The sequence below is a fragment of the Neodiprion virginianus genome, chromosome 3 (assembly GCF_021901495.1).
Source record: "Neodiprion virginianus isolate iyNeoVirg1 chromosome 3, iyNeoVirg1.1, whole genome shotgun sequence".
Taxonomy (NCBI): domain Eukaryota; kingdom Metazoa; phylum Arthropoda; class Insecta; order Hymenoptera; family Diprionidae; genus Neodiprion; species Neodiprion virginianus.
The window spans coordinates 23,450,839-23,473,770 of NC_060879.1; positions in this window are offsets into that span (position 1 = coordinate 23,450,839).

Here is a 22,932-nt window from a genome sequence, read left to right on the forward strand (position 1 = left end):
TTCTTGCATTACCTAACCTTCGTAGGCGGTGTGAGGTGATCTTTGACCCCGTGCTCACTGCCTCCATGGTTGCCCAAACCCCAGGGAATACCGAAAGCTTCGTACGGACGAAACTCGATCTATGGATTTTCTGGCCCCCGAGGATGGAATCCTTGAGAAATTGAACCAGTGCATTTTAATTAAAACGAACCTGGTAATATATACTTTGGTATTTTTCGTTGCGCGCGAATGTGGAAGGAAAGAGCGGCGAGTTCATACTCGCTGTGTGATGTTTTAACTGAAAATTTAAATTTTTCTACACGGACTAGTGTGGAAAATTTCGCTCTCGATAAAAAAATTAAGCGCTGTCAATGAGAGCATTTTTGGTTAATATTTTCATCTTGAGCAAACGGTTTTAAATTTTGAAATTTCTGCTTCTGAACATAGTAAGGAAATCAAGAAAAGTCAATACTGGTATATATTTTTTCAATAGGTAGCTTTAGGGGAGTGAAATAGGAATCTGGCTATACATATGTATATAAATTTTACTGGAGGGGTTACGAAAGTTTCATGAAGAACTTCCTCCTCAACTGCAGTATCTCGTGAAAATTGTAATTTAAAAAACTTACATAATACCTAAATACACGGTAACGTTTCATTTTTAAAACCTGTAACTGCGCATTGACTTGGTAATGTCGTAACTCGAGTCCTAAAACAGGGTAAAATGTTCGATACCAAGATAAAAATCGAGGTCAGGGAAGAAGTAAATCTTTGCGTTAGGATGCTCTCTCCTGTTGTCGGGATTCTCCTACCTTCCGTCATTAAACTAACGAGGTAGAAGTCGTCCGAATACTGTAATTGCGTAATTTTCGACGGAACTTCGGGTAAGCAGATTCATTCGGGAAGCAACCCTTAAGCAGACACGCAGCCGAGTACGAAATGGCTTGATTTCGATCGAGTTTTAAAAAGAGCGATATCGCTCGGGGACCATTCTTTGTCAAAGCGTGGCACTTCTTCTCGGGAAGTGAGAAGAATCGAAAGAATTCGAGACGGTTGCAGCCGTGTAGCACCCTTCGAGGAAGACGACGTAGAGGACGACGACGATGACGCCGGTGAGTGGTTGTCTTTGATTTTCGACGTTTCGCGTCCGCGCTTGTGTAATCTAATAGTAGCGAAGTGGAAGGGAGCAATGGAGGGAGAGAGATTGCAGGAGAGTAGCAAGCCTGGCGTAATGAAATCAAGGGTGTAATGGCCCCGGCAGAGCGCTTTCCCCCATCCCCAAGAAGTGCCCCTGGAAAACTCCTGCACCGTACCGACTCCGCACCCAACGTCCTCGCGACCCACGGGACTCCTGGGGGTTTCACGTGCGGCGTAGGAACATTACGGACTAAAGCCAACCGGAGGGCGGACCTTCCGGAGGACCGTCGCGGAAGCACGGGACATTCCTTGACGGTTTTGCACGCGATAATTTATAAAATACAAATGTTTCTAGCAATGCTGGAAATTCGGAAGCAGTGGTAGCGGAGAATCATTTAAAGACGATGTTCGATTTAGTACACACTGACAATGAGTGAAGTGTGGCGGAAAATCGATGTTTTTGTTATGAAATAGTGCGTGGTATCAATAGTTGAGATTACGTATGTAATAATTGCTAGAATCCTAACACATGCTTAAATCAAGTTTCATGTTATCAAGATACACGGCTATTGTATACATAATTTCTTGAAGAATAAAGTTCGCTATATTGCATATTCCGCGAACGTGCCACAGTTTATACCAAGGTTTTCTGAATATTTGTGTAGTTCCTGCCTGAATTCTTATTCATAGAAAATCGTGATAGCTAACCGTTTTTCAATTTTACCCACACGCAACACCCTGCATTTTCTACCACTTAAAATTTCCGGAGTATCGATTTAGTCCAAAAGTTGATAAAATCGAAAGTAACTGAAGCTGAATAGTACCAAAATAGATAGTTTGATGACCAAAAAACATCATCGTTTTCACTTTATATCGCGTGATGTGGAAGAAAGTGTCAATCAATTCATTGATCACGATATCTGATCGCAATGTACAAATGTCGTCAGAGCGACAAAAAAATCAATCACTGCTGCATTCTCATAGAAGCTTCAGCTTCAGCGTCAGCTTCAGCTTAGTGTCGCTAAATACGTGAATACGTTACCCCCACGCGCCGTCGTTCGACACACTTATAGGAATATGAATAAGTATAGGGAGTCGCGGACTAGCTGGTGGATGGGGACGAAGTGGGACGAAGCACCGGGAAAGGTTGGCTGCTGCAGGGTGATCTCGAGAGGCAGGATATCCATCCGGCGGAGTTCCCTACACCGAAGCACCGCACAATCCCTGTCGAGCGCAAACGTGCGGAAACTTTGCGGGGCTTTTCTCGGCGTAACGAGTTCGACGAATCGACGTTTCCACAACGGGCCAAGCCTGGTTCCAAGATGGCGCCACACTCCGTTACGGTTCGATAGACCTATGCACGAATCTGGTATGGATATAGATGTGTACATACGTATGCACACCCACCCATGTTGTTCGTACGTACCTACTCTTTCATGCTCAGGAATATTCGTGTAGCCTTACCCCGGGACTCGTAGCGGATAAATCCCCGCTCAGAAGGGTAAGAAAAATGCAGAGTTTTCAAGTTCTCTTACTCCAAGTTCCAAGCGAACCGGTACAAAGGGTTAATACCGTTGTGTTTCGTACAGGTCTTCCTTTGCGTACATGACTGTATTTGATCACGCTTAAGCTTAACTTTGCTTCGACGAGACTTTTTACCGTTGCAAGTAGAAAATTTTCAGGAGTTATGTATTATCTTATACTATCGGTTGCGAACATTGTTACTATTTCATGGATTCTTTTGAAGAAGTGATGCCTATGCCATATAATGCCGGGTTGTCGGAATAAGCAGCCCATTGTCAGTCTGATTATTTCCATCGGAAAACCACGGTGTAACTTTAATCAGACACATAGTAAATAAAGACGATTTCAACAAAGAAATGCTAGCTCGAGGGGTAATTTCACGATCAAAGTAGCTTGCTACTAGAAAATGGGACTCGGTCTTCAAAGTGTCTCAAATTTTCACACTTTCGCCTGTTTTATGGCCGACTTGTACCGATCGTAGTAGCATCGCGCATAGAGTATGAGACTGCGGAACGAAAGGAGTTGCCTTCAAATTCTCAGCGTGTCAATGAGAATCTGAGCGACAACTTGCAAAAATTATAAGACGGGTCACGTCGCTCAGGTGCCAAATCGGCAAGTTGAGGTTTCAACTCGGTCCAGCTACACCTGGGTAAGGTTTTCCGCAGTTTTCCTTTTCCTTGTCACTTGTGCGAACGCGAATGTTTCGGTTCGCAAGGGAAAATGTGAATACTTTAAAACACTTCGAATCACGTACAGTCTGAAATAACGCACTTTTGAGTCATATTTGACTTATAACTACCGGCAGATAATGAAACCAAGCAATCGGAGACGGACGAAGGCGTAATCGAAGCCAATGGCTGACTACACGTCTACCAGACGTTCAAAAATATTCACCAGGTGGTCAATTGGAATTCAACGGTCCAAGAGTTGAGAATAAATCGACTGGCATCATCATGAAATAGTCGAGCAAAGCTCTGACAATTCGATAATTGCTCTATTTTGTTGAGCCTATTACATTCGCTGTACAGCGAGTTCTACACGGTATCTAGTCTTGGGTTCAACTTTGTGTCAAGCTCAATGTTTTTGAAGAAATTCGTGAACACAAGGCTGGCACAGCTTCGATTTCAGACTCATTGAAAGCCATTGTCATATACAGCTCGCCGACTTATCGTCTTTCCGTCACTTCTACGAGTGAAATCTTTCACTCGTCAACATTAAACCGTCTTTACCTAATTAACCGATAATCGGCATCTCGATAATCGCAGTGTTACCTGTGTTGCTCTATAATGATCGAAACGCGAGTAGCACCTTTTAGACGTTTTAACGGTCTTCGTGCATTCAGGTTTGCTTAAATTGCGAACCCATGTCATCCAGAGGTGTGAATAACAGGTACGCCTGCACTCAGTTATACTCGAGTATGTACGTACGGTTTCAGCAGAGCTTCTGCCGGGGCAGAATCGCTGTAGGGCATTGATTGCAGGAGCTATATCTCCTCGGCAGTTCCAACCTGGAACGGGACCGGATCCCTTCGCGACGGCCGGACCGGGAAGTTTTACGTCCACCGCGGGTTCGCGTAGGCTCTTCCCTCGGCATCCCGCTCCCCCTTCCTCCTCCCCTTCCTCCCATCACCCGATCCCGAATATCCCCGTGTATTTCGTTCCCTGCCGTTTCGCCGGCAGCGCCCTCCTCGCTCGCTGATCCCGAGCTGTAACTCACACACACGCAACGGGCTGTTATCCCGGTTCCCGGTCCCGGCACTTCGCGCTCCAGACCTCCGGCTGTCCCTTCTTCACCCTCCTTTCTTCTCTCGCTCGCACAAGTGGTTTCAACTCGGCTCACCCGCGCTATCGTGTTACGCGTAATATGCCACCGTGATATATATTATACATATAGTGACTCGGTTTTATACGGGGATGGACTACGGTCCCGGTCCCGGTGTCGCCGTAGCGGCAACGTGGCTTCGTCCGTCAATTAGACTCCTGCACACACTGCCTGGCCTCAGGCCTTGGCGTCAAAGTTATTTACCATATGATTCCCCGGCTGCGTTTACCGTATTCAATTTACTGCCACAGCTGGTATCACTAATTCGTTCAGTTCGTAAAGAGAACGACGAGGCGAACGAAATAATAAGGCCGATTTCGGGCAGGAATAAAACTAGCGAATATCGAAACATGCTGTAAAGTGAACACCGGAAATTAATCCGAAAAATTAGCGAGTGTCACGGGGGACGTACAGATGGATTATAAGCGTTCGAAATCATTATGGGACCCTTTTTCATCATCTAGGCAAGAGAAAAGTCACATCGCGATTACCGTTCGGTAAACTCAACAAGATCCAGCGAACGAATCGACTTCCAAATACCCATGGTTAAGATTGTCTTATTTATTTACAACAGCCCACCCTCCCTACATTCAGACCCGTTTTCATAAGAATCAGGCCCTCAAGAAGATGCGAGGAGATTCTCGGTGAAAGGTGTATCTACAAAGATGGAAAATAAATTGTTGAAGCCCACCGAAGTTGTAAAATTAAACAATGCGTAGGCGAGACATTCGAAGACAAAAAAAATTATAGGAATCTAAGTCGTATCGGTTTGAGAATTCTAGAAACGTCGATAATACAGACTCTTGAAAATATTTGGGCGAGAGAGAAAAAATACGCGGTATAGAAGCCCGACAGATGTACGAGCCACGGTAATTTTTATTTCATAATGAACAATTCCGGCTACGGTCAGATGGAGACAGATGTCCGCTGCAGTCAAGTGACAAAACTTAGCCTGCTTCTACCCCTCGGATACAGCTCGGTAACACAATAAATTCCGTATCTCCGTACGGGACCCTGCAGCTTGTCCCTGGTAACCTAAAACGAGCCCAAATTATTTCCCCAACTGTTGCAGGCTGGGATGAAAGTGACCAAAAGATCTTGCTAATTGGGAATACGTAATAGGTTTCTCTTTAAGTTTACTTTTCTGATTCGAATGGTCAATTAGAATATCAATGATTTGGCTAATCGAACAGAAGTGATTCTGATCGGTTTTTCATCGTGTAATAAAAAGAACCGTAACTGGACGAAAAGCGATATTTGGTGAAAGTGAATGCTCATTTTTGAATTCTTCCACGCGTATTCAACTCGAAGTGAAAATATTGACTTCTCAAAAATAACGTATTGTTTCGACACGTATTTCTGTTCGAAAATTTACGCTACAGCGTAACAATGACACAAGGCTGCATTGGGTTAAATTTTTGCACACGCTGTAGTAGTTTGTAATTTCACCTCTAACTACGAGCGTCGGCGGATAATTTTTACCAAAAGTCGTACAGGAGCAATTGACCGCACCTCTCTTTCCCCCGAGCTGTGTCAACGGGTCGGTAAGAAAACGGCTCGTGGCTGGGTTATTATAATTACAGGTCTCAAAACATACTCGCGATTGAAATGGCATCTAATTTCATGAAGGGATCGTGCAGGCTCAACGTTAAACGTGAACACCGCCTACTTACACAGCTGTGAGGAGTGACAAGGAAAGAGGAGGTGGTATCCTGCAGGCAGGGGAAATCCCCCCCCGGCAAGAATCCTCGCGCGCCGTTAATCCTGAGGGTGGAAAGAAAGGGGGAAAAATGAAAGGAAGCGGACCACTTGGTGAAGCGGGAGAAAGAGCGAGAGGAAAAAATGCTAGGACGCGCCCGATGGCGCAGCGCTTATTAATAAAGTAATGGGATTTCTATCCGCCTATTTCACACACACACGCACGCACACGCACACACACACATATATGTATGTATTCCTAGCCGTACGAGAATAGGGGAAACCCCATCGGATTTGGATTTTCGCGCGGGTGACAGAACGCTAACCCGGGGCTCGCACAGACTCTCGGATAACAGACCGCGGCCAATCCAATTTCCTCGGGTGCGAAGTTTCACCCCGAGTGAGTAGCTACCCCGATATCCATACACCTTTGTGCGGCGGTTTGCCGACTTCGAAGTCCAGGACTGGCAAACTTGCCCAGCTAATCGTTGCGCACCGACTCCGTCAATTTGCGGATATACTTAAGGTATAATATATTAATATATTTAGGTATTTAGGTCGTGAACCTCGTTTAAATGTCGCAAGGGCGGATGTTTGATCCGACGAAAATTTGACCGACTTGTCGAGACAACTGAGGCGTTACAGTCACGAATGTAGGTACTCGTCTCCGAGTGCTCGTGGTTGAAAAAATGAATTAATTCACCGACTTCTCCCAGAAATTTCATAACGATTTACGTGAAACGCCTAACAGCCTAAGAGCGCAGGAAAGAAGGAATAAATTTGATCGGCACTCGAGGGGCTGCGGAGGTTCGACGGGGGCGGGTATTGATTTGAACTTTGAACGAGTGCAGCTGGGAGTACTTGTGGAGAGGAAGGAAGCAGCTCCGGTCGTGAAGCGGTTAAAAGGCTTGCTCCGCTTTTCCAATGGCCCCTGATTAGTCGCCTTTCCCGGTGGCGGTTCAACCGGGGCGCGGATCTTGATCGTGCGCGCGGTTTAATGTCACGCCGGTTCATTAGCGGGCAATTAATTTTAAACTCGATTCATCGGAGGCGCGCGATGCACGCGGTTCGCTTCGTGCGCCCGGCTCGCACTTCTATGCGAGACTAGGTAGAGAAAGAGAATTGGTAGAGGAAGAGAGAGGGCGAGGTCCTTGCCCTCGGCCAAGTGGCGAGCGAGAGAGACGGACAACCGGAGGTCGACTGCGGACCGAGACAGAAACACCTGCCGCGAACCGTGCGGGCAAAAAAATTCTCAAATGAGACTGCAGGTATACCGTTTCGTGATATGCGTGTGTTGCAGGGCCGTGCCGCAGCCGCATACTCAACCTGTTCGCCCTCCGGTGCCTCACAGAACGTCGCCCGTCTTTCGGAAGCCTCAAACCTGCGGGCGGTACCTTTTCTTCTCTCGGTCTCGTTCCGCGCAAAGACACCTGCTTCGAGGGGGATGACGATCAGCCTTTGCGCGAACCGGAAATCAGTTCGTTCGTCTTGCCACGTGCACGCATCGTGGTTCACGATTCCCGAACGTTATATATTATACGAATACACCGCGCAAAGTGGGAAATTATTATAAAAACACGGAATTTCATTGTACCTGCTACCGAAAGAAATTACTGTGCCAATAAAGACGTTGACAGAAAGGTTGTAAAAAAAAATGGTATAATTCTTTTTTAAATTCCGCTATTTCGGTAATACACCATTTTTGGATTTACACATTTTACGTCAGGCATCGCGGAACTTCGAACACGCCAGGGTAGCGATTTTTACTGAGAATACGATTGATTGTGCACGACGTCGAGATTCTCGCGAGATTCCAGTCCGCACGATCATACGATCACTGGTTCTTTGAAATCGAAGAAACGGAGTTGGACACGCGAGCCGGTAGGTACGTACCTCGTTTGTTATATTCCTACGTTTACGTATACGTAGATCCTAAGCTCAGCTGAGGTATTTTGAAAATATCCAATTTCGTGGGAGGACGCCGCGAGGGCGGATGGAGGAAATCGCGTGCTCGGCGATAGCCTTTGTGTTCATCGGTGCGTGACTCCTACCGCCTACGGCAGGGGGTGCTTACACAGCCCGTAGCTGGAATATCGCCGGCCCGGGAAAGGAAGGCGCCATGCGTGTGGCGGGGCGAGGAATACACGTTTATCAGATAAGGTGACGCTGTTAGCTCGCGTGTTTTTATGGTCCCACACGACCGCGCGAGCTGTGAGCTTTCCCCGAGCGTCCGCGGTAGCTTGCAACGGCTAGACATGCACCTTTATGAACCTTCCGAAGGGCCGTTCGCTTGGAAGCCGAGCGAATCACTTCGATTCGCTGACATTTATTTTGACTCGTGGTCGCTGATTTCGCTGATTGACTCACAACGACTCCTCGGCGTTCTGGGCGATTTTTAATGGTTTCAGAATTGAACAAAGTCACGGGAAAATCATAACGAATCACAACGAATCACTTGGAAAACGGTGAACGTTGTTCTAGGCGCTGGGATTTCATTGAAAATCTATAGAATTAATCACTTAGTAAGCTAAGAAGGTGAATATAAGACAACTGCCATAGAACAGTCATAAAGATTGAGTGATCGCAATGATTTTCAATGATTTCGGTGATCTCGATTGAGTCCTTGTTATATCAATGAATAGTTCAGTCATTTCCTTTGTTTTACAATTTGACTTTGAACGGTTAAATTTATAATTTCCTCGAGTGAATGGCTTATCGAAACATTCTCCAAGTACCCGAAGCTGGGGCTCCGAAGTCGGATAATCCCCGAAACCGGCAGAGAGATCACAGAGTATCGATCACAATAAACGTGTTATAAATTAATGAAGTAGAATTGTAAACGAATGTAGGGACAACTTGTTTTCAAGTAAGAAATAGATTTCTACATCAGTTAAAATGAAGTTTTAATTCACCATTGCTTTAACACGATCATTCTAAGAGCAAAGTTCCATTGGACGTATTTAATTTTCATTCATTTAGTTACTTTTTTGATAAATTCGTACTTTAACAACCCGCACAGGTTCAGAGCCATAATTTTGGAAGCAGGGTTCTGGAAAATTAAAAATATATAGCCGCTGTAGACAACCGCTGCATGTACAAGAATAAAATTCAATACGATTTTGATGTAATCGAAATGATCGTTCGAATGCCACGGCTTTGCTAACATTCATTTTTGCGAATGTCGAATTGTCGAAGGTTACAATGGAATTGCCTACTAATTTATAAGGGTACATAGATCGATGAACCGTTAAGAAAGTTAAGTCTCGCCATTTTCTTTAAATCTGTACCAAGCTGAAAGAGCCTCCCGGAAATGTGGGGACCGCGAATCTAATATGCTGAAAGAAACTTACAGGATATATAGGAGAGCGAGGTGAAGAAGAGAGGAAAATCCGAAGGGTCGAGGATTGGAGGAGGAGGGCGGCGGAGAGTGAGAAGGACGAGAGTAAGGGAAGAAAAAAAAAAAAGGCAGAGTGAGTGACTCTAGGCGTCTCTAATGACTGCGGATCCGACGCGGCGCCCGCGTCCGCAATGATTATAATCGATAACCCTGCGTCTTTGTCTGGCTGAGCGGGCGGGTCGAGGGTGACTCTCTTCCTCGGGTCCGCCTCTGCCTTCGCAGCCCGCCACGGGTTATGGTTATCGCCTCTTTACAAGCTCGTAAGCAGCCCGCAGCCCGCAAGCTCGCCTACGCCGCTCCCTCCGCCCCGTGGCAAACCACTTTGCGGGCTTCGCGTACGCGTTTCGCCTTCGCCAGGCATCGATCGGCGCCCTCCCCCGCCGCCCTGCGCCCCCGTCAGCGACGCTAGTCACGACTGACACTTGCGGTCGACCTGCAACCTCCCTTTTCCGCGCCCCGTCCGGACTTCCGCCGAGGGTGGCTTCCGCCTGCGCGCCTCAAACCCGCCGAAACGAGTCGCGAAAACTCGACGCCTGATTTTCAACCCCCTCCCCAGCGCTCCCTGAAAGTCACGCCGAATCCGCGCTTCTCGTCGCGTGTCTAGGTCGCGATGCGAGGGTCGAGGCCGAGAAGCTAATTGGTCGAGATATGACGGGACCCCTCATTTCTGAGGTGATGCGAAAGATTTTTATCCCTGCAGGGTTGTTCCTGCAAATTGTACACGATTTATCAGCCACGAGGGATCACCTCAAGGTGTCAACTCTTCTCAAACGACATAAGACTCGTTTAATTATCAATTCACGTTAGAATTATGGACTTTGCAAGGCTGATTTACTTTGATATCAGATATTTTGTTTCGAATGAATACGTGTAATACTATCGCTCGACAGACAAATAACAAATGAAAAAAAAAAACAGAGTACTCTAATGAACAATAATTTGCGATGATTGGTGAAATACTGTAGTGAAAATCATTAAGGTCAAGTCGCAACTGAAACAGTTGCGGAATGGTAACTGAAAAATTCATTGTTTTTCATCGATTTTGCTCTGGAATTTAGGAGGCATTACTCGCAGTCGCGGTTTTGTATTTTTTCCATCTATGCTTTGTTATAACACAGTAAATTGGTCTAGAAATAGATCTCGATAATTACTATGTTCCATGAGGCACCGTACTCAGGTGTAAAGACGCAACTGCATATTAGTCGACGGCGATAAGGCTGTAGTGTTATAATTTGCCACGAAGATAAGGAGACGATTTTAAATTTTGTATCGATCGACTGACCGTGTAAATGATGGAAGGTGTGTTCAGTTTTTAACACTCGACCAGTGGTACGGGTTTCTAAATTAATAATTAGAACAAAAACGTACCCAGACATTATTTTAGTTTCCAGTTCAGCACTCAGAAAAAAGTTTCGCTGAAATCTGTCAGTTTATTTCGCAATAAATCAATATTTTCACGATGAAAAATGAAGATTAAGCTTTCGTAGCGGAAATTTTAGTTGTAAATGAGATTATTTTGCCAAACGAGTGATAATCATTTATTGGATAAAATACCGGACCTTGTCCGCGAAACAAAAATATTCTATTACCGTTTCAGATGCATAATTTCTTGCCGCAAAAGCATAGGTATAAATAAATATATAGTTGAAAAACACATTAGGAAATTAAAAATTACCGGAAATCAGGCACACCTATTCCTCCAGGGAATGTTGATTTCGCATTCGAGGTCAAGATATTCGGATTCGAAATGGTCGAATCGAGAAAAGAACAGTGGGATTACGATGATTAGCGCGTACCTGGAAAGCCAACGCATCGACAGGGGTTAATAGGGCACGCCGCGAAGAATAACGTCAATTAAAAATGTATCGATTGTCCAATTTCGCCCACGGCGCGTCGGGATTCCGAGTGTGGGACGGAAGGTCGTTGGAACGAGACGAATATCGGCGTTCCGCACGGCTCGTGTCCGTGGATAGAAACGTACAACGTATAAGGTTGACATGTACGATACCCCGGGGTCTCCGCGCCACCGGAAGCAGCCGATTGTATGAATTGTACCGATTTAAAAACGGCTCCCGGGAAAGACCTGCTCGTATAGGTGTAGTGTGTGCACACACACGTATGACACACGTCGAGTCCGCTGCCCACTTGCCCGTATAACGCGAAAGAATTTGTTGCTGATCGTTCCGGAATCCTTGCGCACAACCCGCAACTGGGGAGAAAATATGTCGTAGAGATGGCCGATCTGTTCGATGATAATCGAGAGGCGATCTATTTTCTCCTTGCGAAAAATTCCCTCGTACGTAGCCGAAAGACAAACTCGGATGTTTTTGGCTGAAAAAATACTCGGGACGTAGGTTGAGTGCATTGAATTAGTAACGTTGGCCAGGGTGTAAGGTGTATTCTTTATTGTCGACCTTTTAGCCAGCTTTTGAAATTTCTTGTTTGTCTATTGGAAACGGTTTTTCAGCATGCGTTCGTCACTCGATGCGAACCTTGAAAATATGCCCTGACAATGGCCGATGATTCGCCCTCTTTATACTTTCGCGATGACACGTGGCTTTTGATGGTCGTTTAACTCTCGGAATATTACGTCACAACAGCCAAGGTGCCGTGTTTGAGGTTTACTGAGCTCGAGTTCCAGTTTAATGTGTTTTTCGTGTAAGGTAACAAGTTAACTTGGTCCTTAAATTTTTGCCAGCAACCATCAGGCGACTCTCATCTCTGCAATAATATACATATTAGGGCGTTGCGCGAAAAAATAATTTGCGAATTTCCACTCTGGCACCGTCTGAAAAATTTATTTGGGTTGGAAGAAAGATTATCTCGAAAGATGAGCGTTGTACGTTACGTTTAAAATGGCGTTCATTCGATTTTTCACTTTTTCTAACGTTTTTTAAGGACTTGTTTCCTTACTTCACAAACACAGTAAATTGGAACTCGAGCCTAGTAAACCTCAAACATGACACCGTGGCTTTTGTGATGTAATATTCCGGGTGTTCACAACCCGTTTGAATGATTAGAAATCATTACTTTCTGTGTCATTTTTACTCATAGAAAAAGTTTATACCACGTGTCAAATGTAGCGCGATGGACAACCGCATTTATCGCTGATTTTACATCTACATATGTATAACGTTGATATGTTTCTGGAAAAATAATTTGTGAACTTCCACTGTTGCATGAGCGCCATCTTAGATGTAACGTACAACGCTCATCTTTGGAAAGAATCTTTTTTTCAACCCAGTGAAACTTTTCGGAGGGTGCCACGATGGAAATTCGTAAATTATCTCTTCATGTTTTTGCGATGCGTTATGACGATCCATTGGATCTGAATTGATTTTCAGAATCGGACAGAGCGATGAATTGCAGGATTCACGAACAGTGGATTAAAGGAACTGCAGGTATTATGCACTTTCCTGGAGGATGCGGAGGATCTGCGGAGAGTTGAGAAATGAAGAAAAAGGAGACTTGTTTGAAAATATTATTCCACAGGCAAATACGAAGCCTTGTTAATTGTTAGACAACTAATACGGACCAGCGTGCATTATTACAATGAACCTGTATGTACCGAAAAATTGAGGGGAGTGAAAGCGTGTGGGCTCTTTTGTCAAGGGGGCGGCTGGAATTCCGGACAGTTTGAGAACCCGGTGGCGGATGGTAAGTCCTCCAATATGCTAAGTCCTGTCCCACGCCCCCCTGCGGCTACCCCGGCGGCCTCAGCATCCCCCACCGACACACAACTGCTTTGAGCGGAGATGATGGAGCGACGGGGGGTGGAAGTTGGAGAGTCAGCGGCGGGGGGCGTATAAGGGAGAGGCAAATAGAGTGGGACAGCGCGAACAAGGGTGCGCGCTTGACAAAGGGGCGCAACCCCGAACGCCGGCACTGGTATGAGGAGGCGGCGGGTGAACGGGGGGCGAAGAAGAAGAGATCCGGAGCGAGGAGGAGACGGAGACATCGGCGTGGCGCGGCGGCCCGGGTGCCGAGGGTGTCGGTGTCGGTGTCGGTGTCGGTGTCGGTGTGGGTTGAAAAGTTCAATTGCGCGCACTTTCGCAGTGGCGTCTCGCAAATCCCAACCCCCGAGCCGCCCCCGCGTCACCCTCGGGCGCAATGACTCGCGAACGGCGACGCCGAGTGCCAGAACCTCGGGCGCGGATTCCTGGGGGAAGTATTTAACGCTACTCGGCTCGAGGGAGCCGGCCTGCGGGGTGAACGCCGGAGAGCGAGCTACAACCCGGATTAGGACGCGATGGCTTCGTGGACGAGTTTCGGTATCGGATGAGTTCCCGGCTTCTACTTATAGCTACGTGTATATGTCCCGATTACGGAGCCGCCCGCTTCCTTCGCTCTGAAAAGCTCTACGCGGGACGATCGAAATGGAAGTGAACAAGCTCCGGCCTGGATTCACACCGAAACGGATGCTGATTTATTTAATTCTACTTAGGCGGAGAGATGATCGCGTACCATTATTGTTCCAATTTTCTCTTATCGTTAGCTGTTTAGAATAATCAATGGTGCCTGGGATTTGTTTCGAATAAAAATTTGTAGTTTAGCTTCTCTTATACCGAGCGAAAAATTAACAGGTCGTAGAAGAAATCGTTATTTTTCTTCTTCTGCTCTCTTTCCGAACACGAAGGATTTCTCCCAATTTTTTAGCTGATCAATAACGGTTAGTTCAAGGACTCGGTAACACCAAACGATTTTTGAAAAAATAATTATTCACAGCGCCGTTGATAAACAACTGTGTCTAATCAATTGGACTCGTCGAGCTGAAACTATCATTATCTCTCCTCCTTTCACACGTCTATTTACCGTAAAAAGATGAATCAAGCAACGGTAATCACGTTGTGCATGTTTGCTAACTTTTCCGGAAAATCAAAGCTACTAGAAAAGCGAGGTTTATAGGCTTCGAGATCACAGTATGAATGCTTCAGAACTACATATAAATAACCCAGCGATAGATGGGAAAAACGTCTTGTGTTGAAAAGAAAAATCCTGTACCAACGAGGTAGTGAAAGATGAGGAGTTTGACGGCCATTCGAAGTAGAACTACCTTTAGTTAGCCCTGTTAGTAAGAATCCACACGATTCTCAGGGATATAAATTTACAGCTCACATCCCCCAGTTACCATTAAATCGCCCACCATTAGACGCCCACTATTTGCCTTGTTCGGTACGCTGTGAGATTCTTATCTCCAAGAAATGGTATTGAAGCCTTAGCTTGTGATCATTACCAATGACTCCTAATTTCTGTTAAAATGATCGCGGAATCAAGATAACCAAATGCCGCGAAAAATAAGTCATTTACAATGTCATTGAGATTATAACCTCAAACGGCACACTTACGTGGCTTTCAAAGGGATCATCTTTGTACCAAAGAATGTTGTAATCACCTCAACGTTAATTGTTTCTAGTCTAGGGAGTCAAGCAATGTCCGTGTTTTTTTTATTGCACACCCTAAAACGGTTTGGCATAAATGTAAAATATATATTCTGACGTGTAACGCAATCCACGGTGACATTTTATGCGTTATTTCCAACCTTGTTAAATATCTTATTTTGAAAAAACTGAGAACAGGAAAAGCTTGTGTTGAGCCTCTCAGGGATGGTACCTACTTGGGAATCATAGTCCGCGCTTTCCTGTCTCGAAGATGAAAAAAAACAAAAAAAGAAAAGGAAAAAAAATTTAATTCACCTCGAGCCAAAAATAGTCGAGACCTCGAGACCTGCCGAGAACGCGAAGAGAAAAAAAGCCTTCATCTAGCCGTGATACTTGTCTATAAGTTTTAGGAAACTTTCCCGTCGAGCTCTGGTGATAATCGTTCCGGGAAGTCGCCGGAGCTAATTAACCAAAGACTAACTCCTTCGTTCGGGTGAATTTTCCGACCGATTCCACATCTGAGTTGTCTGCGGTTTTCTCCCTCCGCTAATTATCCGGGCCCGAGTACCGTGGCGGGCGTCGCGACGCGTGTCTCTGATTGTTATCGGCTCGGTATATATCTCCCGTGGTAGCGAGGAATGGTTTTCATGGGGTCCCCGAGCCCCTGCCTTTCGGTATAACTATAGCTTCCGCCTCGTCGACTCTTCGGATGTATAGGTGCAGCGGGCGGATATGCCGCCGAGGGTAAAACAATCAGACAGATGTGCAGAGGGCGAGGGGCGCGTATATAACGCGTACATTGAAGCCGATGAGAAATTTCCCGCCGCTCCGGGATCACGCCAAAAATGACTAATTGCTCTGCTTAGAGATTCTGGGTGGCGAGCTGCGAGTGCTGCTGCTGCTGCAGGTGCGATGAAAATTTACGCTAAGGCGAGTTTAATTTTGACTCATGGTTCAGGGATCGCGGCTCGGGTACCGGCATCGCTTATTTCTCAGGAATCCCGAAAACTAGGCTCTCCCCCATATCTCATCTTTTCGTATGAAGCTGCGGTAGCGAAAATTAGCCAACCGAAAAGTGAAGAAGCTTTTCTCGAACGCTCCAGGCATTTACACAAAGTGGCGCATTTGAGGAAATCGTAGTTAATGGAAATATTTCAATTTCTTGAACTGCTAAAAAAAAAAAAGAAAAAAAGAAACTTTTTTCTCGGAGCGAAGTCGGACGACTCAACGAAAAGAGGAGTGAGAAAAAAGATTTGTTTCCTTATATTTTTTACCTCTCCGTCGTGCATTTTTGGACTAATTACCTAATTAATTGTATCCACTGTCGAAAGACAAAATAATAAGATGAGCGGCCGCTACTGACATGACAAAACTTTAGCGTAGCTTTGTTTCGTACTCGCTGACTTCACCAGATGAATAATTCTACACACCATAGAAAACTGTTTGATAAATTAGTGGCCTCCATTGTTTGGTTGACAAGGCTAAGTGCATGTTGTGAAAATGGCGGAAATTGGTAGAACAAGAGAGAGGGGAACAACAAAAAATTTAAAATCACAGTGGCGAGAGAGGAAATTATTAAACTGTGGAAATCGCAGCTCCCGAAATTGCGTGAACCCATCTTTTCGTCTGAGGCGAATTTTTGCCAAACTGCAGGGTTTCACCCGCTGGGTACAGAATTAAAAATCGTCGTATCGCGAAATGGTTTCACGTGCGAAAATCCACGTCCTGCCCAAGGCACGCCTAGAGGGTCTAATTAGTCGAGCTCTCGAGAATCTACGCGGGAGGCCTCGTTTACGGCCCTTCCATCGCTGCAGCAGTGAAGCGCCGGTCCGTCCCACACCCCCTCTCTCTCTCTCTCTTTCTCTCTCCGTCTCTTTCTCTCTGCGTGTGTTTCTCAGCTGGCGCGTAAATTTTCAGTGCAGGAACAAAACGAGTTAAAATTAAACTAATCGCCCGGCTAGAAGTTTGGCTCGTCGCGTTAAGACCGCGTTAAGACCACGGCGGTGAATCGCCACCCTCGAATAAACGGGACGCGCTTCTCTCTAGGAACGGGACGTCGGTGGGACGGGCGGCAGTGGAACGGTCGGAACGGCTGCGTCGACGTCGCGTCGGTCGGGACGTAGCCGTCTCTCTCTTTCCGCCCCTCGTTCCCCCGCCATTCCATTTTTTCCCGTTCCCTCTCGCGTTCCGTCTCGCCTCGCCGCGCCGCGCCGCGCCTTCGTTCCCTCTCGCCGCTCTCTCTCTCTCTCTCTCTCTCTCTCTCTCTCTCTCTCTCTCTCTCTCTCTCTCTCTCTCTCGCTCCCTCTCGGCCCTTTTTCAACTCCGTCCGTGATCGCTGCGTCCCACTCCGGCCCGGCGACGGGTGTTGCGCGTTTGTCTCCCTCGCTCTCGACGGGATCATAAACCTTGCGGTGGCGAACGGCGAACGGAGGCGGAGGCGCGGTCCTGGGAGTTTTCAGCCGGCCTGAACCCGCGCCTGAACTCTCCTGAACCCGCCTGAACCGCCGCCCGGCCGCCCACCCGCATTCGATAAACCCACATAGCACCGTGCCGGTCCCTATTACAACCTCGCCCTTCGGCCTCCGGGCTCCACTCGACGCGGCGCGCACTGCCTAGCATGAAAACCACCCCTCCGTGGCTCCTGTCTTCTCTAGAAGTGGATTGATGGGGGCGGCTGTCTGAGCTATAACGATATATAGAGGTATCTCTTCTCGACCGGGGCGGAACAGCTCGCTAGGAACTTGAACGAAACCCGGTGCTCGGGACGTTCTGCATGGGTCGCCGGCGTAACCGCCTCCGGATGATAACCGTTCACCGAGCGAATTTTAACTTTATTTGTGATACGTGTTGTGGGCGTACGTCCTGTAAAATTCGATTTCACCGTTTTATTCTAATTCCGTTTCTACTTTTTTATGTACCATATCATATACCTTGACGTAGGGGAGACCGGAACAAAATGAGACGGGCCAAAAATTAAATGACGGAACGCTTATTTTTGGAGGTGAAAACCTTTTTCACTACGAAGGAACATTTTTTTTCTGTTTGCAGCCTGGAAATTACGCTTGGTATAATAGAAAAATGTCATTCATTAAATAACCCCCCGATCTCCTCTACATATATCTATAACGCAAACGTCGGTAGAAATAAGAGATCTTCTCTTCTAGTCCGACCGTTGTTGTCTCAACGTCTCTAACGGTCATCTAATTTCAACGTCCGTCCTTCCTTGCCAGTAAATTTGACCCAAGATGCGAGCTTGGGAGTTCCGGATTGCACTGTATAATTGTAATGTAGCAGTGTCTTTAAAAAAATTTTTACTCTGCAAATCCGTTTCATCGTTAAGTCCACATCAAGTTTTAGCATTCAAAAAATTCTCGCACCAGATTGATAAAAAAAATTCGTTCTGAGGAGGGCTCCTACCCGAGCCGAAACGTTAGGAAATTGACGTTTTTTTCTTCACTGACCTGCATATCCAAGAAACATATACTTATTCGTCATTATCGAGGTCAAGAAAATGATATTCGTCGGTAGAAATACTTGGTGATTATATTCGTTCCGTTTTTTCGGTGAAATAGTCGAGGATAACTATTTCAGGGAAGCTTTCCAGGTAGCGTGAAATTACGGGGACTTATACTTGAGAGTACCTGCAAAAGATGTAATGGTCTATGAATATCCTAACACGTGCTTAATCTTTTCAACAGGGAATGAATGAACGTTCGTTGGACGATGTTGATTTGTTGATTTCGTTCACCTACTCATACGTGCGTTATAATCCTGAGAGTAATCCTGCGTAGTAGGTAGATGACCATGCGCGAAAAATTTTTCCAATTCGTCTAAATCACAGAAAAGTGAAGACATCAAGGCTGGGAAATTTTTGGAAAAGGATATACAGAGAACCCTTCAATCGAGATTCCACCTTACGTACACTGTGAACTCAATCGCTTCGACAGTGGACCAACGAGTTCTCGAGACGTCCGGGGTAAATCTTCGCTTCGATAATTAATACGAAGAGCCCGTGCACATATACAAATCCGTACAATATGCTATGGAAGCTGTTATAATACGTACGTGGCGTGGACCCCCGGGCATATTAATAACGGTATGATCCGTGGATCCCCGATCGGTAATTCAGGGCTAAACGGGGGAAGGGAAAAGGGCTCGACCGTCCATCGGCCAGCTCAGGCGGGGTGGGGGTGGGGGGCGTGAGTCCCGGACTCGGTTGATGGCAGACGATATCCCGGGGCGATGCAATGCGCGTACCTAGTCGCTAAAGCGCGTCATATCAATGCCTTGACGCAGACGGCTTGGTGCGTATTATATACCCTGTAACGCAGGTACACGGGGGTCGTCAGCGTCGCCAGCGGCGGTACAAGTGAGAAATTTCGGGGTGTAAATCAGACGTGTGCAGTGTTGCACGCCCGGTGTGGATACGACGTGCGTACCTACAATCTCTATTTCCGTGGTCGTGTGAGCACGCACACACCGAACCGCAACCCACACGCAAGGGGTTCTTTCGCACACACTACTCCACGTGCGTATGTGCGCTAGTCCCCGGTTAGGGGGTCGGTTGGGTACGCGACAGCTGCGGGTTCCTGGGACGGGTCAGAGGCCGGTTCGCTCCTCGACTCGGCGGCGTTCGCTCGCCCCTCTCAACCCCCTATCGCCCCTCCTACCTACCCTTCCCACCCACCCTTTACACCCGCCGCCACCGCCGCCGCCGCCGCTCCGCACGTCCCGAACTAGGTGGATATTCCAATAGCCGTTGCGCTCCGTCGGCCTCGTTGGGCTTCTCGATCCACGAGGGGTGAGCACTCGGAGCTCTCTCTCTCTCTCTCTCTCTCTCTCTCTCTCTCTCTCTCTCTCTCACACTCTCGCACATCGCGGAAGGGGGGTGGAAGGATGGGGGGCAGCGACCGCTCCGCGGCGGGACCGAGGAACGAGCTGAGGCGAGGCGACATAACCCAGCGGTATCGGATGACTGGCCATTACGCGACACACAAACACGCACATGCACACACACACACACGCGCGCGCGCGAGTTGGGCATATTTGTGGATGGGACGCGGCACTGTATGCCTGCACGTATTATCACCTCGTCGCCGCTCCTCCTTCTCCAACCTCGCTTTTCCGCCGTTATAGGTATCTGTATTCAATTACGCACTGCTTCCGTTTTCCCGACTCTAAGTATTTACCTGGCTACGTAATAGCGTCGTTTCTTCTAATTCAGGCAACGCGATCCGATAATGCGCTGTGACGAATTGGACTTTTTTTGGTCAGAAGAATTACGCATCGAGGTGACATCGACTCTATGCAATTCTATGATTTTGTTCAATCGAAGGTATATTCTATAGGTGGTACGTAAGAACCAAACAAAATCCCTGAAATAATTGTATACAGGTCTTTATTTGTGGTATATATCAGATTTAGGGTTAATTCTTCTCTGAGGTTTACCCAATTTATGTCACATGGAGACTAGACGGAAGGGAGGCAGGGTTTTTAAGCGTGGCAAACACGCGGTTGAAATTTGAATTTGAAACGCGCGTAACGGGCGATTAGATTTTACGGAAGCGTTGGATCGTGACGAGACGCTGGGTATATAATATCGATACTAGCCCCCGTTTCTGCATCTCCCTTTTCTTACAACCCCTCTCTTTTCAGACTCCCGTCTCTTCCACGCCTTAACCCTCCCTCCCTCCCTCTCACTGTTATTAATTTATTTACGCGCTCTACTCGAGGCGGGAAAAATAAGAATTTCGCAGCTCCTTTGGGCTTCTGCCAAGTGAGCTAACCGAATTAGGCTCCTCGCGAGATTCAAGTGCATACGTATATACAGTGGGCCGTGTGTTACGTACGAGCGAATATGGTATAAATATGATCCACCCACCGACGAGGCGTCCGTAGTAAATATTTATTCGAATTAGCCCGGTGTCTGTATATCAGGGTGCACACCCATACAAAACACCAATGAGCACGTGCATCGGATGCAACATCCGGGGGAAAAATCTCCGCGGTCTAATACCGCGCGACGCCTTTATTAGCGTGAATTTCCCCGGCTATCGATTAATTTACTCCTTCTACATTTTCCCTGTCCCCCTTCCCCTTTACCCCGGGGTTTGAACTCACGATTTGTTTTCTCAGAGGGATGGTCAAAGTTTGCCGGTGGGTTGTATGTATTAACTTTTCCACGGATCCAACGGCGGCAGCAAACCGCTCGCCTATCAGATAGGCGCGACTTCGGCCGCCCGGGGCGCCTGCGGCTTTGTACTTTCAATTTGACTCGGAGAGGAAACTCGTGGCATCGATACTCCGCCGACGGGAAGGAAGGGCCGCTGAACGTGCGGCCACTTGGCTTTTGTGCAACCCGCAGTGGGGTTTTGTTTTTTACGAATTCGTTTGGTTCACATTTTCTCAAAGGAAGAACGACACCTCGACGCCCTTTAAATTGGACTCGATGTCACACAGCCCGCGTGCAATGTAATTTACTTATTTCCTATATCTTTTGCAGACTTCCGCGTGCTGGGACGTGGTACCCTTTCTACATGTGCGTAGAACCGGAACAAGGTCCGATCATTTTTACGTGAGATGAAAGATGTTTATAAAATTAACAACTTACCTAGTCTATAATTATCGTAAATGGGGATCAATTGCGTTAATTGCGGTCAGCACTACCTAAGCATTAGCTTGTGCGTAGATTTATGTGCACTGAATTCCATGCAAACCGGATGAAACTGAAGTTAGCAGTCAGTGTTAGCTGTTGCTAAATACACGGCCAAACTTCTTTCGAATAGGATAATTCAGCACAGCGTTACTCCCAGTTACTAATTCTGGAAAAGGTGTGCCAGCTTTTCGTGACATTTGACAAGATTGGTATCGTTGAGCTTCGTTGTCTTATTTTTATCAGCTAGGCAAGGACGTTCCTTTGGCCTAACAATGAGCGACGGACTTTTATTATAATTCAATGACTGTGTCAAGATATATCGAATTGATCAAAATGATCGTGGCAGATTTCCTATCTGGAATGCCTTTTGTCGTAAAGAACACCGAGTGGCGGAAACAGGCGAGACACGTATCTCGTACAGAGAATGGTCCGAGAAAGAAAGAGGCAAAGCGACGCAACTAGTTACGGAAAGTCACAAAGCGCGAGTAGACAAAGAGCAGGGCGTAGTATTATTACGAGAAAACACCTCGGAACGCGAAACGAAGAGGAAAAACAAGGTACCCAAAATCAGGAAACAAGAGTAAAGGCACGACCAGCTCGCTTCATCCATTTACGCCTCCCATACAACTGATTCTATTACGAGACCGGTATATACGTGATATTCTCTCTTTGTGTTCACTGGTCGGCCATCATTGATGCTGTAGTTACCTGCAGGCGCTAAAACATACTGCGTATAAATTCTAGATAAATCGATTAGGGTGCACTTTTGTGTTATAAATGATTCAAGCAGGTTTTCGGTAAAAGCTGCACTCCAACGGTGAACAATGTTTTTTTACACAGGTATCAAACATTTTTTACAGCGTGGCGAAACTTAGAAATCAAATCTTGTCAGAGCTCACCCAAATTCAAAGGAACATTGATCTGAGAAAGCGATGAACCACTGAAGTTCGAATTTTCGGATGGACGTTGAGAGGAAGACTTTAATTGTTTTTTTTTAATGAGGAAATTTACCGATCAATCTTTCGATGCACATTCGTAAATTGGGTGAAGGGGCAAGAAATCGAGGGAGGTCAACGAAATCAGCCATGACATAAGATTCTGGGAACACAAAACAAATCATTGCACTCGAAGTGATAAGTCGAATCAGTTTCGTCTCTACGATACGTCTTGGAAAAATATTTTTCGAAGAAACTGTTGAAAAAAATAAATTTTTAGTAGTACGTAAAGCGAAATCAAGAGAAAACAATAAATCACACTGACCAAATTATTAAAGCTTTCATGTTTTTACGACGTGCTCAAACTTCAATTATTTAGTAACCGCAGTCTTATATCTCAAGATTTGT